The sequence below is a fragment of the Aythya fuligula genome, chromosome 7 (genome assembly GCF_009819795.1).
Source record: "Aythya fuligula isolate bAytFul2 chromosome 7, bAytFul2.pri, whole genome shotgun sequence".
Classification (NCBI taxonomy): domain Eukaryota; kingdom Metazoa; phylum Chordata; class Aves; order Anseriformes; family Anatidae; genus Aythya; species Aythya fuligula.
Window position 1 is genome coordinate 2225231 of NC_045565.1, and position 13855 is coordinate 2239085.

The 13855-nt window shown below is 41.8% G+C and overlaps 1 protein-coding gene across 5 annotated transcripts in view; it reads right to left on the reverse strand.

The window, feature by feature from the left end:
- RHOBTB1 (Rho related BTB domain containing 1) overlaps nucleotides 1-13855 on the reverse strand; it is a 48645-nt gene that overhangs the window by 25068 nt on the left and 9722 nt on the right. Inside the window, exon 1 of one of the 5 annotated variants that reach the window (XM_032191547.1) lies at nucleotides 7989-8082. The exons of 3 other annotated variants lie outside the window; for them this stretch is intronic. The gene's annotated coding sequence lies outside the window, so the exon portion shown is untranslated. Of the gene's footprint in view, nucleotides 1-7978; nucleotides 8083-13855 lie in introns of those variants that run through there. One more of the 5 variants, XM_032191548.1, reaches the window with a different exon arrangement.

Below are 13855 nucleotides of genomic sequence, written 5' to 3' on the forward strand. Positions count from 1 at the left end.
TTTATGTGTGGCTGGGAGGAATTAGAGACCACATTGAGAGCTGTGCAAGAGTGCCACTGATGTGTAACGCTGTTAAGTTTTCACAGGCATTGAATGCTTCAGGAAATGCCACAGCATAGACTAGCAGCTAAGGATACACGTTAGAGAGCTGTTCTACCCTAGTTTGCAACGTGGGCCCAGTGACTCTAGAGCAGACAATGTGGTTTCAAGCTTGTATGCGTAATATCTACTGCATGTAAACCTAATGGCCTTGTGATACCAACCTGCTATGTCGGCAAGAGCTTTTAGCTGAAAAGGAAAGAAAGCTATTAAGATATTGCCTTTATCCTTTCGTCTGAGTTGTGACCTGCATCCTGAAAGGTTACTACTTGTGCAGTAAAGGACTACAGAGACTTTCCAGTTATTTCTGCCATTCAACCACAGCTGCTGGTTGCATGCAAGCTCTCATCAAGCTGACACCCAGGAGGGCTCATGGGCTCTGTAAAAACTCCATGAATCCAAATATAAGAGATCTAGAAAGAGAGAGAATTCCTCTTTCCTCCCACCCATCCTTTCCAAGAATACAGCCACGATATAAATAAAAGAAGACAAACACTATGGTGTTTTCCACATTACAGAAAATAAGATATTTGTACACTGCTGCCTCAAAGCCAGTCAAAAGCCCCACGAAGTTGCAGTACGTGATCTAAAAATGTCTCATTTCAAGTCTGAGAATTAAGAGTAACCCCCAACATAATACATGGTGTTAAATTACTTCATATTTTATTCATGCATGGACTAGACATCACAGATGGAATGTGTTTACAAGGCTGGAAAACAAAATGAAGGTGAAGGCCAGCCAGTGTGTCTGGTTGGTTTTAAACTACCAAGCAGAGAGATTCCAAAATAAATTTTCCTCCAACCCAATATTCCATTAAAATGCTGCTATTCAGATTAGCTGAAGTGCTTTTATAAGAATCTGATTTTACAATTCTTCACAAGTTTATAAGTCGTAGTTCTGCAAAAATGCACTACAGTCAGTCACAAAATATGTATTAAGTGCAGGGTTTGGAATGTTAAAAAAAATTCCAAGAGAATAACAAAGCAAGTTTAAAATTAATAGGCAAATTTTAATAAACACAACGAGAAATCAATGCAGTTATTTGAGAATCCTAGAAAAAGAACACATGAAAATGATTTTTTTTTTCTGATATACTTACTGATTTACCTAAGGCAAAGATATCACAAAACTCAGACACAGCATGCCCGAATGCCCTGCTGTAGATCAATGACAGCCTAATGAAGATATTTTTAGCATGACTCAATACTGCACAGGACAGAGATTAAAATAAACTGGGAATAGAAAACAAAACAAAACAAAAAAAACAAAACCTAAACTTTCCTGGCTATATTAAAGAAAGCTCTTAAAACCACTCTAGTAGATACAAAGTATGTCTGTACTAAAAATGCAGATCATTTTAATGTTGTTCACTAGTTTTCAGAAAGGGATTAAAACAAAAATAGCTTCTAAAGAGACTGACAGACATAAGCTTGGACAGATATTTAGACACCTCAAATAAATCAGACACAAGCTACAAATTACAGTGTAAACAATTAGCAAAATGTGTGGATTAAATGCTTATAAATGTAACCAGAATCTTTCTGGCTTCTGGAGTGATTAAAAGCAGGAATACATACAAGATTTTAAAGATACAGACATGGTCAGTTTTTTTCTTAGTTTTTTGTTTGTTTTTTTTAAGGTATCCTCTAGGTTAAGCTCATGCTAAACCTATTATATAATCACCCTGATTAAAAATGCTAAACATGTTGTTGCAAAACTTAAAATAAAAGAAAAAGATTTGAGCTCTGAAAGTCTGGTAACATCTGGAAGAGCCAACAGGAGCTAAACCAAAACTGGTCAGACAAGAGCAATCCAGCTTATGTGAAGCTTAAGAAAAAGTAGCATAAAATTCCAGCACCAATGAAAAACTTGTCAAAACCAACCCACAACCTGCAATAGCTTAGTTTACCAACAAAAGACAAAAGGAAAAAGTAAGAGGAAAGTTACTGGAAGTGTGATCAATCTTAGAGAGGACTCTGGCAAAAAAAAAAAAGCCACAGAAGAACAGAAAGGTCAGCAAATGGGGAGCACTACGAAATCTACTAGGGGAACCATCAGGTCAAACATGGCTGTTCCCACAAAGAAAGCAGTGAAAGATTCAGCTGCTTAATCCAGTTCTAAGGAAGGATGAGCAGATGCATGGAAATGAAAAAAGATACCCACAAGAATAACACAGGATCATAAAAATCTCTTAGGATGTTTCTATTTTTACACTGTCACCCTTGATTGTTGGCATATGATGAGGAGACAGAGGCAGCCAAAAATCAGATGTGAGTAGACTCAAGATCTAAGATAAAACCAATTAATTAATTAACTTCATTGGCAGTAAAGAACTACTCTAAAGCTGATTTATTTCCAAAGAAGTGTAAGGTTACTGTCATGAACCATAGCTTGCTGACAGTTATGGTCACTAATTTCTTCCTCTGTTGTTTTACCTTGAATTCCGAAGGATGCTTGCTTTTTTTGCTTAGTTTTTCTCAGTGCTGAGTGAGTTGTTGTTATTATCACTAAAAACAGTTGTGGTTGCTATAGCATGCAGATCCTTCTGGCTAGTCACCCTCAGTAAAGAAACACTGCTTTTCTAGAGAAATTTTCCAACAGATCTGTAGATGGAGCATATCATTTAGTCATCTAGTGCACTAGAACACAAATTAAACGTGACAGACACACACAACTCCTCTCTATGTATGCATGGAAGTATATTTACATACAAAACATAACCAGACCCTAATCATGAACTTGCCTTGCTTTAAGAATGCAGTTTAATATATTTAAAGCTATAATTGCATTTTTCTCTTCTGGAACGAAAATGGATGAAGATCCAAATTTAATAGGAATCCCCATGAGCCGTCCCTATAAAACCTTATGTGGGATCAGATATCCACCCTTATGGATCTCACTGCCTGTGCAGCTAACTGCCCACTTTGAACTTCCTAGGTATTTTAAATCATCACTTAGTTTATACTAAATATACCTAAGATTTTTCAAAGAGCAGTTGCTACTTATCAAATCTTTTCTCTTCAGCAAAACAGGACAAACAAATCACCAAGAGTGTCTACTTTAATCAGTGATTATGGAGTGATCCTGCAGGCACTTACTTAGCTTAGTGCTTAAACATGTCCAATAAGACTGAGAGAGCATCTCTTAGCATGAAAACAAGCAAGCACGTTACTTTGTTCTTGCATTAAGAGCAAACTGTTTAGCTGAAGTTTCAGAGTGACAGCATGTAAGGACCTTGCCTGCTCAGTAAAGCTTTTAAGTTATTTCATGGGGAAAAAAAAATAATCTAACCTGTCTCAAGGAATCTAATTAAACATGCAAAACAGAAAGGCCTTCAAACAAACAAGTTGCCAACCAAAATTATGTCATCACAATTACTAAAGGAATCTAATGAAAAGAGACACAAAAATTTGCCACCACGTAACGTGGATGGTGCGAGTGGGAATTGTTTGAAAAACTCAGGCCAGCAGAAAGGTAGTAAACCCATCAACATTTATTCCTGAAAAATACACTCTTCTGAAAATGTTTGAAAGAGCATTTGTAGGTACTCCATATTTCAATCTAGTCTGAAGATGTATTTTTTGAGCATACTTTCAGAGCGATGCCCTCAGTGAGCCATTACACAATAACACATCAAAAGGGCCATGAAAAATTTGACAAGGGTAAGCAATGATCTTACCTCCATTCCCAAGTTACAAAGTTACTGCTTGCAACCATTGCCACTGGAAAAGGAGATGTAAAATACCAAGTTCTTCAGACACATAAGTCACTACCTTGCAGTGCAGAATCCCAAGGCACTGGCACACTGGCAAGGACCAAAGAGCTCATGAGCCAGAGCAAATAAGAAAAGTGAAATGTTTGTTCTCAATATCTAACCTGCCACGTGTTGTTTCAGAATCTAAATGGATGAACACACATATGCCAGGGAAAAGCACAGGGGAACTTACTGTTCATTTGTGTGGATTAGGACCCTTCATCAAACCCAGCCTACCTCTGTGATGACACAACACCATTGGAGCACTTCCTTAGACAACCAAAAATCTACGATACACCTGAGCCTTCTGAAGTGTGCATTCCACAAGGACACGTCTTTGTGTTTTACTCACAGACTTTCAGACAAAAGAGAGAACCAAATGCAAATGCTAGCAGTAGACTTGAACTATGTCAATTTTCTGACAGCTTCTGGAAGACCTGAAGTGCAGAAATCAACAAGCTGATTACTCTGAGCAGATTACGTATTATTTTGACCTGTGACATACATTGCAATATCCTCTGTGATGAGATCATCTCTCTAGAAATTAATCCATACATCAGGTGAAGGACGTTTAACCATTTCAGAAGCCAGGTACAAGAATTGGGGATGAATCTTTTCTGTAATGAGGGAGAGTCTACAACACTGCTACCCCTCCCTTCATCAGTTCTTCAGTCTACCTCAAGAACAGGCCTCGACACAGAGCAGTCCCTTCTGTTTCTTCTTTTTTGCTGTGCAGAGAGATCTGAGGAAGAGTGACCACACCGAACCCACCCCTGGGAAGAGGGAAATAATCTGGGCTGGCACATGGTTGATTTAAGGCTCTCGCATAGTTTTGTGAATGCATTTTGTCGGGATTCAGGATGCACCTGGCTCCAGTGGCTGCCCTTTCCATTTAGCAGAGATACCCACAGCAGACACAAGGGGCTAGGCAGTGACCAAGCTCTGGCTTTGCTGTGTGTCATAACTTGGCACATCAACACTAGCTGAAATTAGCTGGGGCTGACATTAATAAAAGTGACTGAGAACTGAGTAAGTGAAGAACAGGCAAGACTCATTTAGACCAGGTGGTAACCGTCTCCAGAAAGCTGTTACTTCAAAAAGCAGCCCCCCAAAAAATGCCGTTGTGCACTGAGACCTTAGATTATTCCTCCTTCTGCAACAGATCACATTGCAGGAACAGATTAAGGGTGCAGCTCTACTAGCATTTTAGTTTGGACAAGAATGCATTCTTGAAGCAAAAACCCTGGTCACCAACACTCACCATGCTTTGGTTTGCATCAGGAATGGCCACCTAAGTGAACAAACTGAATTTGTTTCAGATTAATCTGAAGTGAAAGACATGCCACCCACCACTAAGGAGTGAGCATTCAGCCCACACCAGATTAAAGGTAATCTGAAGTAACACCTGCTGCCCCTGAAACGTGTACTACATGCACACTGGGGCCTCAGCACCAACATTTTCATCCTCAGATCCCCTGCTACTGCACTGCATAACCCACTAATGTACACAGCATCAGATGCTTTGGCTCCTGGTTTGGTATTTGGCTCACTATTTTGGGCAAAGCTGCAGCTGAATCCTTAGTGACTGCAATGCTCAAGAGTACCTGGGATAAGACATAAAACTCAGGATTAAAGGGAGAAGCATCACTGAAAAAGCCTGATTCAGCAGTACTGATTTCCATGGTCATAAACACCATGAAATCCTACTCTTATGTAATTCAGAAGCTCATACAGCATTACACCGCTGCCATCGTAGTAGAGGTTATTACCAATTTTACCAATTTATATAAAGACAGGTATTGACATTGTATGCTCTCTTTGGTAAGAAACCAACCAACCAACAAAACAAACAAACAAACAAACAAAAACAACGAAGGCATTCTCCCAACCTCTGCACATTTCTATGGGGAATATATTTATCAAGTTTTGCTCGAACTACAAAGACAAATATTCTAGAGACACTAGTGACCTTCTAGCCCAGGAAGCTGTTGAAGAATTCACTTTCTGCTTTTTTCCTTCCAATAGACAGAATCAGGCTCTCGTTTCTTGAACTTTGTGTGATATTTCTCACGTGTTAATCAGTGATGTTTTAGGAAGATATTTTTTTGTGACATTATTTACTCTCACATACAATCAGTACAGGGAAACTGTACGTACAAGGTGAATAAAATTTCTAGATGACAGCATAAAAAAAATCTAAACACTGACTAGAATAGTAAATACTTCAGTATTTAAGACTTCAGATAAGTGCTACTTCCAGATCCTGGCTGAAGTCCTGCATTTATATCCCAAACGCAAATCCAGTGACATTAAGTGAACTGTGCAGGAAGCAAGTGTATGTGGAGTTTACTTGTAATGTCTAGTGCCATGCAGACACTTGTCAAAAATTTTTAAAAAGAAGATACAAATTGCCATATCTTTTGCCATGTCTTTTATGTCAGACGGAAGGGATAGGAAAACAGAAAAGTAGAATGTTAGATGAGAACCAAAGGGAATCCATAGTTTAATCTCACGAGCCTACCCCTATTAAGAAAGGGCCCAACTGTCACTGCACGCACCCCAGGCGGCACCAACTCTAGCTCACACACCCTGTCACCACCCAGTCCTTCAGCACAACGCCTTGAGCTCTTATGCGCACACCATCCACGATCCAAGGGTATTTTCACATTGATCTGAGCAGTCTTCGCCTCAGTGATGCCTTGCTGTGAGCTCTGTAACTGCTGTATGTAGCAATGACTGCTCTGCCTTATTTTTCCCCTCTTGGGGGAAAACTGACCCTGCTTGGGAGACAGTCACGGGTACGTTCTCTGTTCTACAGCACTTGATAATTTTCTTCTGGCAGAAAAGGTGGGAGCAAAGGAGGGACATGTCAAACATCTGTTGCTCCTGTGCTTTTCCTAAATTCAAGGCTTCTCTGTCTTTTCAGCTCCTTCAGCACAGGGCAACATCTGGATGCAGGATTTAAATAGTTTTCCAGTGAACAAAATGTATTCGCAAAGAATCAAACATTGGGATTTACCAGTCAAGTGATCAGCTCTTCCTCTCAGTCTAATGCTCTACAGTATTTGTGAAGCCTGGAGTTTTAAAAGGGCAAGAGTTTTAGAAAGCTCCCCAGAGCTAAAACTGATGTTTATTTCTTCTTGGATAAAAATACTTGTACACATCTGAGCATGTCCCAGATCTTACGCTCTGTAAGTATTATGTCTGTGAGATAAAAAAAAAAACAACCCCACAGTACAAACATTCAGCTCACCAAGTTATTTTTTCTATTAATAGCGAATGGATATATCACAGACCTGAGGCATACAAATGGCAATACAAATCCAATGGGCATAAAAAAATAAAAAGCACAACCTAATAGAAGAGGACCTCAGAAAATTACTGAAGAGAAATTAAGCTGCTCTACTTCCACGTGCTGTGATAAATCCTGATCAGCCTGTACACAGATATGTCCCATTCAGTTGCTACTGAACAGTTACACAGCGACTCTGTCCTAACAACATTGCTTCCTCCTCACATGCTCTATTTTTGCCTAGAAAGAGTGCTAGCTTAAGAGCTCCTGTGAACACACTGAACAAACTAATTTCCACCTCAGCTTCTATTACAGATCAAGCTGAACATTTGGCTTCAAGTCAGCTGTGTGTCCTGAAATAGTACACAGACTGAGGATGAACAAAGTCATTGAGAATATTCTGGCATCTCTTCCTTGCTCTCACTGTGACCATATGCACAGCTTCAAGGGCCTTTTTTTTTTTTTTTGTAATTATTACTATCATTTTTAAACAAGTACATTGCTGCCTTTGGAAGCCTGAGTAGTGCCTTGACCAGCAGAAGGCAACCCCGAGCTCTCTGGCTAGTCTTCCTCAGCCTGCCCAGTGACTGCCTTCCCTTTGCTCTAGATGTTGGATGCTACCATATCCACTGCAAGCTAACCGAAAAAAAATAAGGTCTACTACCGCGTGCCTTTCTTGGTCCTCTGAGAGGTCCAGCCAGGAGACACCTGATAGCTGCGTGCTGCAAGCCCCCCACAGCAGCCTCCTGCTGTTGTCACAGCAACCCACAACAGACTCCACAGACACAGCAGGAGAAATGAAAGGTGGGAAAAAAGAGGGAAAAAGATAAACCTTTGCAAACCTTCGGGCTTTTAGGAGATGCCACTCAGAAGCACCAAGCTCCAGGAGGTTTCTGCTTCCCGTAAGCATCATCTATTTTTGCCTCGAGCCTCGTGGCTGGGAGAGGAGGCCGGAGGGCTCAGCTCCTGCGAGGACTCGGTACCGGGGAGGGGCGGCCACCTCCTCTCCCTCTCCCGAGGGGCGGGAGCGCGCAAGGCTCGGCGGCACCCGGCCCGCCCCGGCGGGGAGCGGCACGATCGCGCCCGGGCGCCGCGGGACCTACCCGGGAGAGCGGGATGCCCGGGAGCCGGGCTGCAGGGCCGGGCCGAGGGTACCGGGCGCCGCCGCGCCCTCTCCCCGCCGCTCCTTACAGCGGGGGGGCACCGGCAGGCGGCGGCCCGCCGTGGCAGGGAGGCAGCATGCCGCCGGCACGGCTCAGCACAGCACGGCTCGGCTCGGCTCGGCTCGGCTCGGCTCCCCCCGGCCCGCCCCGCGGCGCTGAGTCGGGCGGGAGCCGCGCGCCCTGTGACGTGCGCAGCCCGCGGGCTATTTATAGCGCGGCCGCCTTCATTCATGAAAAGCGGGACGCGGCGGGAGGGAGGGAGGGAGCGGCACGGGGACAGCGACAGCCGCACGGACACGGGCACGGGCACGGACACGGACACGGAGCGGCCCCGGCCCGGCCCCGCACCGCCAACGGGACCGATCTGACCCAGCGGGGTGGCTGCGGGAAAGAAAGCGTGCCCTTACAGCCTGCTGGACTCGTACGTCGCCGGTCTTCCAGCAGTAACACAGCCTTTTCTTCGGAAAACGGGATAAAGTTGTTTAAAGAACACCTGGACTGACAGTACCCAACTGCATTTTGGTTATAGCTGACTGTATTTTTCAAATACTGTGAAGTCAAACTCACATTAAGCAGGTCAGACTGCAACAATTCTCAGCAGAGTACAACTGTGTCACGAAAAATTACAGTTGGCAGCTTCACAGGAGGCTATGGGGTGAGGCACTGCAAATATTAAGCACGACTTTCCCAGCTTTGCACAGAATTGGGATGGACAGGGGAAACAAATCAGAAATTAAAACAACTTTTGTTGTTCGTACATGCTCACTCAGGACATCTGCTTGCAAGCAAAGTATCAAACTGATAGTGCAGTCAACAGTAACAACAACAAAAAACAAATTAAATTTCACAACCTACAGGTTTCAGATTAACAGTATGATTAACATCCATTTTGTAAGTTTTAACCTCTGCACAAACAACTTTTTCTCTATAAATGAGGGTTAAAAAACTTTAATTCTATGTAAGAGCACTCCCCCGTGTACTCACTCTTTTCTAGGACCTGCAACTTTCAGGGAGCAATAAGGCTCAGGTTCAGCTCACAAAATCCAGGGACTAGGCAAAGTAGGGCGATACAGAAGGTATCCATTTTACTGGGCTGTTTTAGAGCGGCAAATCTTAGTTTCTTACTGGCACTTTTGTTTTACAGTTTAAATACTCACGTTTTGAAGACAAATCACAGAGCTAGAACCCACATCTCTATTAAACACACCTAGACTGCAATGACTGCAAAGATTACTCAGGTGTTTAACAAGGAAAAAAGAGAAATAGCGCTTTGCTTTTGATGAACAAGAAGTCTGAAGTTTCTTTTTTTTTTATGTCCCATCAAAGGGTACCCAAAGCCTGAAGGCTTCTACAGCTGTGGAAGCAGCTGCACGTTACTGTGTAGTTTCCATGTTAATGACCATCTGTGGCAAATTCTAGCATTCAGTGTCTTCCCACCACAAATGTGTAACTTTCTATTTAATTCAGACTGCAGCTTTTCCAGCGAAGTATAAAATAAAAACCCAGAACAGCTAGAAGATCTCTGTCCTGTGTCACATAATCCTATTGAACAGTACTTATTTATTTTGAACAGTATTTATTTATTTTTCCAAACATTTTAACAAACAGTACAGCTGTGACCACCAACTTGTCTGAGTGACAGACCTTCACGAGTGGCTGGAATGCATCTTTAATAGGGTATAGAGCAACTGACAGTTTCTAGGCTTTGATACAAGAAAGGACAGCAATAAACCACAAGTATTCCCCCTGAGTTAGCACAAGCATTAAAAATACATGAGTGTTAAAGCTTTACTCAGTTAGATGTTTAAGTATTCCAGGTAGCCAGCTTGCATTTTTCCTTTTTGGCTGTCTGTTATCAAGGGTGGATAACAGCAAGAGGTAGAGGGTGAAGGAAATAAGTTCCATTTTTACCATCCCCGAGGATATGGCATTGGACCATGGCTAGCATTTAACTACAGAGCCTGGTTTTGCCAAGTCCGTAGAGCTTTCCAAAACATGATTATGGACTGCCAAGTGCATCCCAACATTGCATCTCCATTAAGTATCGTTAACTACACCACAAAACTCAGAGTATAACTGGATAAAAAAAAAATAATAAGAATGAGAAATGTTCATTTGCACACAAAGAATTTTACTTAGAATTATTTTAGTTTTACTAAATCACAAAATGTATTCAGAAGTGTAAACGTATGGGTATATTCCATATGCTCCAACATTTTATTCATTACTCTAGGGCTAAATTAACATTTTGGTTTTGAGAATGTATTTCTCAGATGATTAAAAAGCATCACGAGAGAACATGAGTTGTGCGTAAACCATAAATGAAGTTACAAATGGCCTTTCCGCTCCTGGCTTTGGAAAGTTAGTTTAACTTCAGAGGCTCCTCCAACACGCTCCGTTAGCTGAACTCCTTAGGGAGCTTTCTACCATGGCAGAGCTGCTGACACTTAATGCCCTCAGGCCCTGCCATCCTCTGTGCTTCTGAGGGACCAGAGCAAGGTTCAGGAGCAGATAAGCTGAAAAAATACCAGTCAAGAATAACAAAAGGTGATGGAAGAGGGGATTAGAAACATTTAATTCAGCTTCTCTGTGAAAACTGTTCAAAAAGAGAAGGAAATTAAATAGCCCATGCTTTTCACCTCCCCATTATAATCTAGTCAGCTGTATCTGCAGAAGCGTGATAGTACGAGCACATAAGTCTGTGATTAAAAACTCACCCCCAGAATCACAGAATTGTAGGAGTTGGAAGGGACCTCAAAAGATCATTGGGTCCAACCCCCCTACCAAAGCAGGTTCCTTAGAGCAGGCTGCCTAGGTAGGTGTCTAGACGGGCCTCGAATATCTCCAGAGAAGGAGACTCCACCACCTCTTCGGGCAGCCTGTTCCAGTGTTCTGTCACCCTCACTGTGAAGAAGTTCTTTCTCATGTTGGTGTGGAAATAATACTGTGTGTTAACATTGTAAGAAAGTCTGCATCTCAGACTGATCCAGACTTGACGCCCTGTGGAAACAAGGACTTCTTGCCTGTATTACAGGTCTAGGTAGGGTCCGTAAGAGATGGCTGAATCAAAAAGTGAAAATAAATAATCTAGTGATGTTGGCATTTGCTCCCTCTGGGGAGTCATACTTTTAATTCAGGACAACTGAAATTATTTCCCCTTCATTTTTGGTAGCAACACCTAAGCACAACTTCCGTTTCCTAAGACAAGTTACACACAGATGAGCAGACAGCATGGACAGCTACAGGACAGGGTTTGAGCATGCACTGAGGGAAGGCAGATCTGACATTGCAGAGGCAACCCAGGACAGTGCAAGGATGAAACTCAATAGCACGGGACAAACTGGAGCTCTTCCCTCAGCTCTGAATGCAGGGGCCCTTTGTATTAGAAGAGCTTTTAAGAACATGTTGAGATTAAGAGGCTTTTAGGGGAAATAAGTTTAAATCCATGAGGAATTCAGTAAAGCAAAGTAAGTTAAATTATCCCGTATACGTATGTGCTCTGTGTTGCATCTGGCGGTCTCACAGGGACAGAAGGTGCTCCCTACAATCTATGAAACCTACTTTCAACAATACAAAAGAACTCGAATGAATGATGTACAATCAAAATAAGGAGACATGGTACATCAGTGATGGACTTCACCATCCTCCTATTGTATGTTATATGTAGTCTTAGCCAACTGGCGGCAAGTGAATTAAAATATCAGAATTACCCAGCTCCCATCATTGAAGTCTACTTTTTCCCCACAATTAGGCTTAGAGGCTTTAATTATGTGGGTAGATCAAAATCACTTCTAACTACTTCTGTAATGGATTGGTATATACTCCATTAGATTTTTTTCCATAAAAAATTCATAAAGAGGATAAATGCATTGGAAAAAAAACATGTAAATGCATATTTTATGCATGTTAAAATAAAATTCAAGTCATTTCCTGTCAATACAATTTTTTATTAATGGGTTTGCATTCAGAGCTGTATTATTCCCATGCCAAATACATATGCATTCACAACTGGCTTTTTCTTCAGAACTATTCCATATTGTATGCAGTCCTTTAGCAATGTGAGGTTGTGGGTTTTTTTTGTGTGTGTGTGTGTAGTAAGGACAGAGTTTAGAGTTTGAGACAAGGTGCCTCTAGTTAGTGATGTTAACAACTGTTCTCAGCCAACTGTGATACAAATCAAAACAAACGTCAGTTGCATCTCTTTTCATAATATCCCACACAATTCTGTCTCAGTTCTCAGAGATGGAGACATGTTATTCCCATTGTATGCGTTACAGACACTAACAGACCACCATGCTTTTTTTTTCTCCAGTTGTTTACTGAATACTAATTACAGTGCAAGACCATCATCCCTTTAGAAGACAATACTGTATCAGATCTTACTGAGGCACTCTGAGAATGAGATATAGCACCAGTTTGCTGCATGAATTGTATTTCCAGTCTTTTTCCCTAATATGAATATATGAATATGAATATTGGATATGAAATGCTGAATATATGCACACCTTGTACGCAGTCCCCTTGCTGTGCAGCTCTAAGAAGAGCCTACTTGTTTTCCCAATGGCCCCTTGTCACGTATCAGAAGACACTAAGTAGATGCTCCCTTATCTGGAGATGGAGAAGGCTAAACGTAGCTCCCTCAGTAGCTCCGGGCATATGTTGTGTTTCAGGCCCCTAACTGTATTAGCATTCATTCCACTCCCTTCAGTACCGTGAAACCCCACACTGGACACAGTACTTCAGGTGCAGCCCGACAAGTGCCTGAGTAGAGAGGAATAATCACTTCCACTGACCTCTTCCTTAGGCAGCGCAGAACACAGATAGTCTTCACTGCTGGAAGGGCACCTGCTGACTCAGGTGTCTCAGTTGCACTGAGAGAGGCTCTGACATGAAACCTTGCAGAACTCCATTACTGCCTTCACCACTGCACTCCTCTTCTCGTGTTAGAAGGGAGGGAATTCATTTCACTAGTCCTAGTTTGCTAGGTTAGGTCTACCAGGATACAATTAAGCAACATAAAATTTCAGCTTAATTAGAAGGACAGCAAGAGGAACAGCTGAATGATTATATAAGAGTCTCCCAAGGGAAGAAGTAGAAGAGCTACAGCTCGCTGAATTCACAACCCAGAGAGGACAAAGCAGTATTAAGAATTTGTAACACAGCTCAGTTTTGTATTAAATGGGGATTTTTTTTTAATTTTATTTTTTTTAAGATAGGTTTGCAACAGCTTATAATGGTTATATTCCCTGCTTCTAGATCCTCAGAATTACAACATGGGTAAGAAAGATTTAATCAGCTTATGTACCACTTCCAAACACAAGCTAAATGGGAACAACTGACTAGTAGGAGGATTTCTTCTTGAATATTTATCATTTTGCTGTCTCACAAGGGAAGGAAACTAGAAATGATTGCATCAAAATGTCATAAGACTTTTCCAACTACCCAGAGCATGCTAGCTTTATCAGCTATTTCCAGTATTTAAGGGAGTTTCCAAGATACAGGAGGCTCATCTTTAAAATCAATGGTTTGCCCTCTGAGAAAATCTG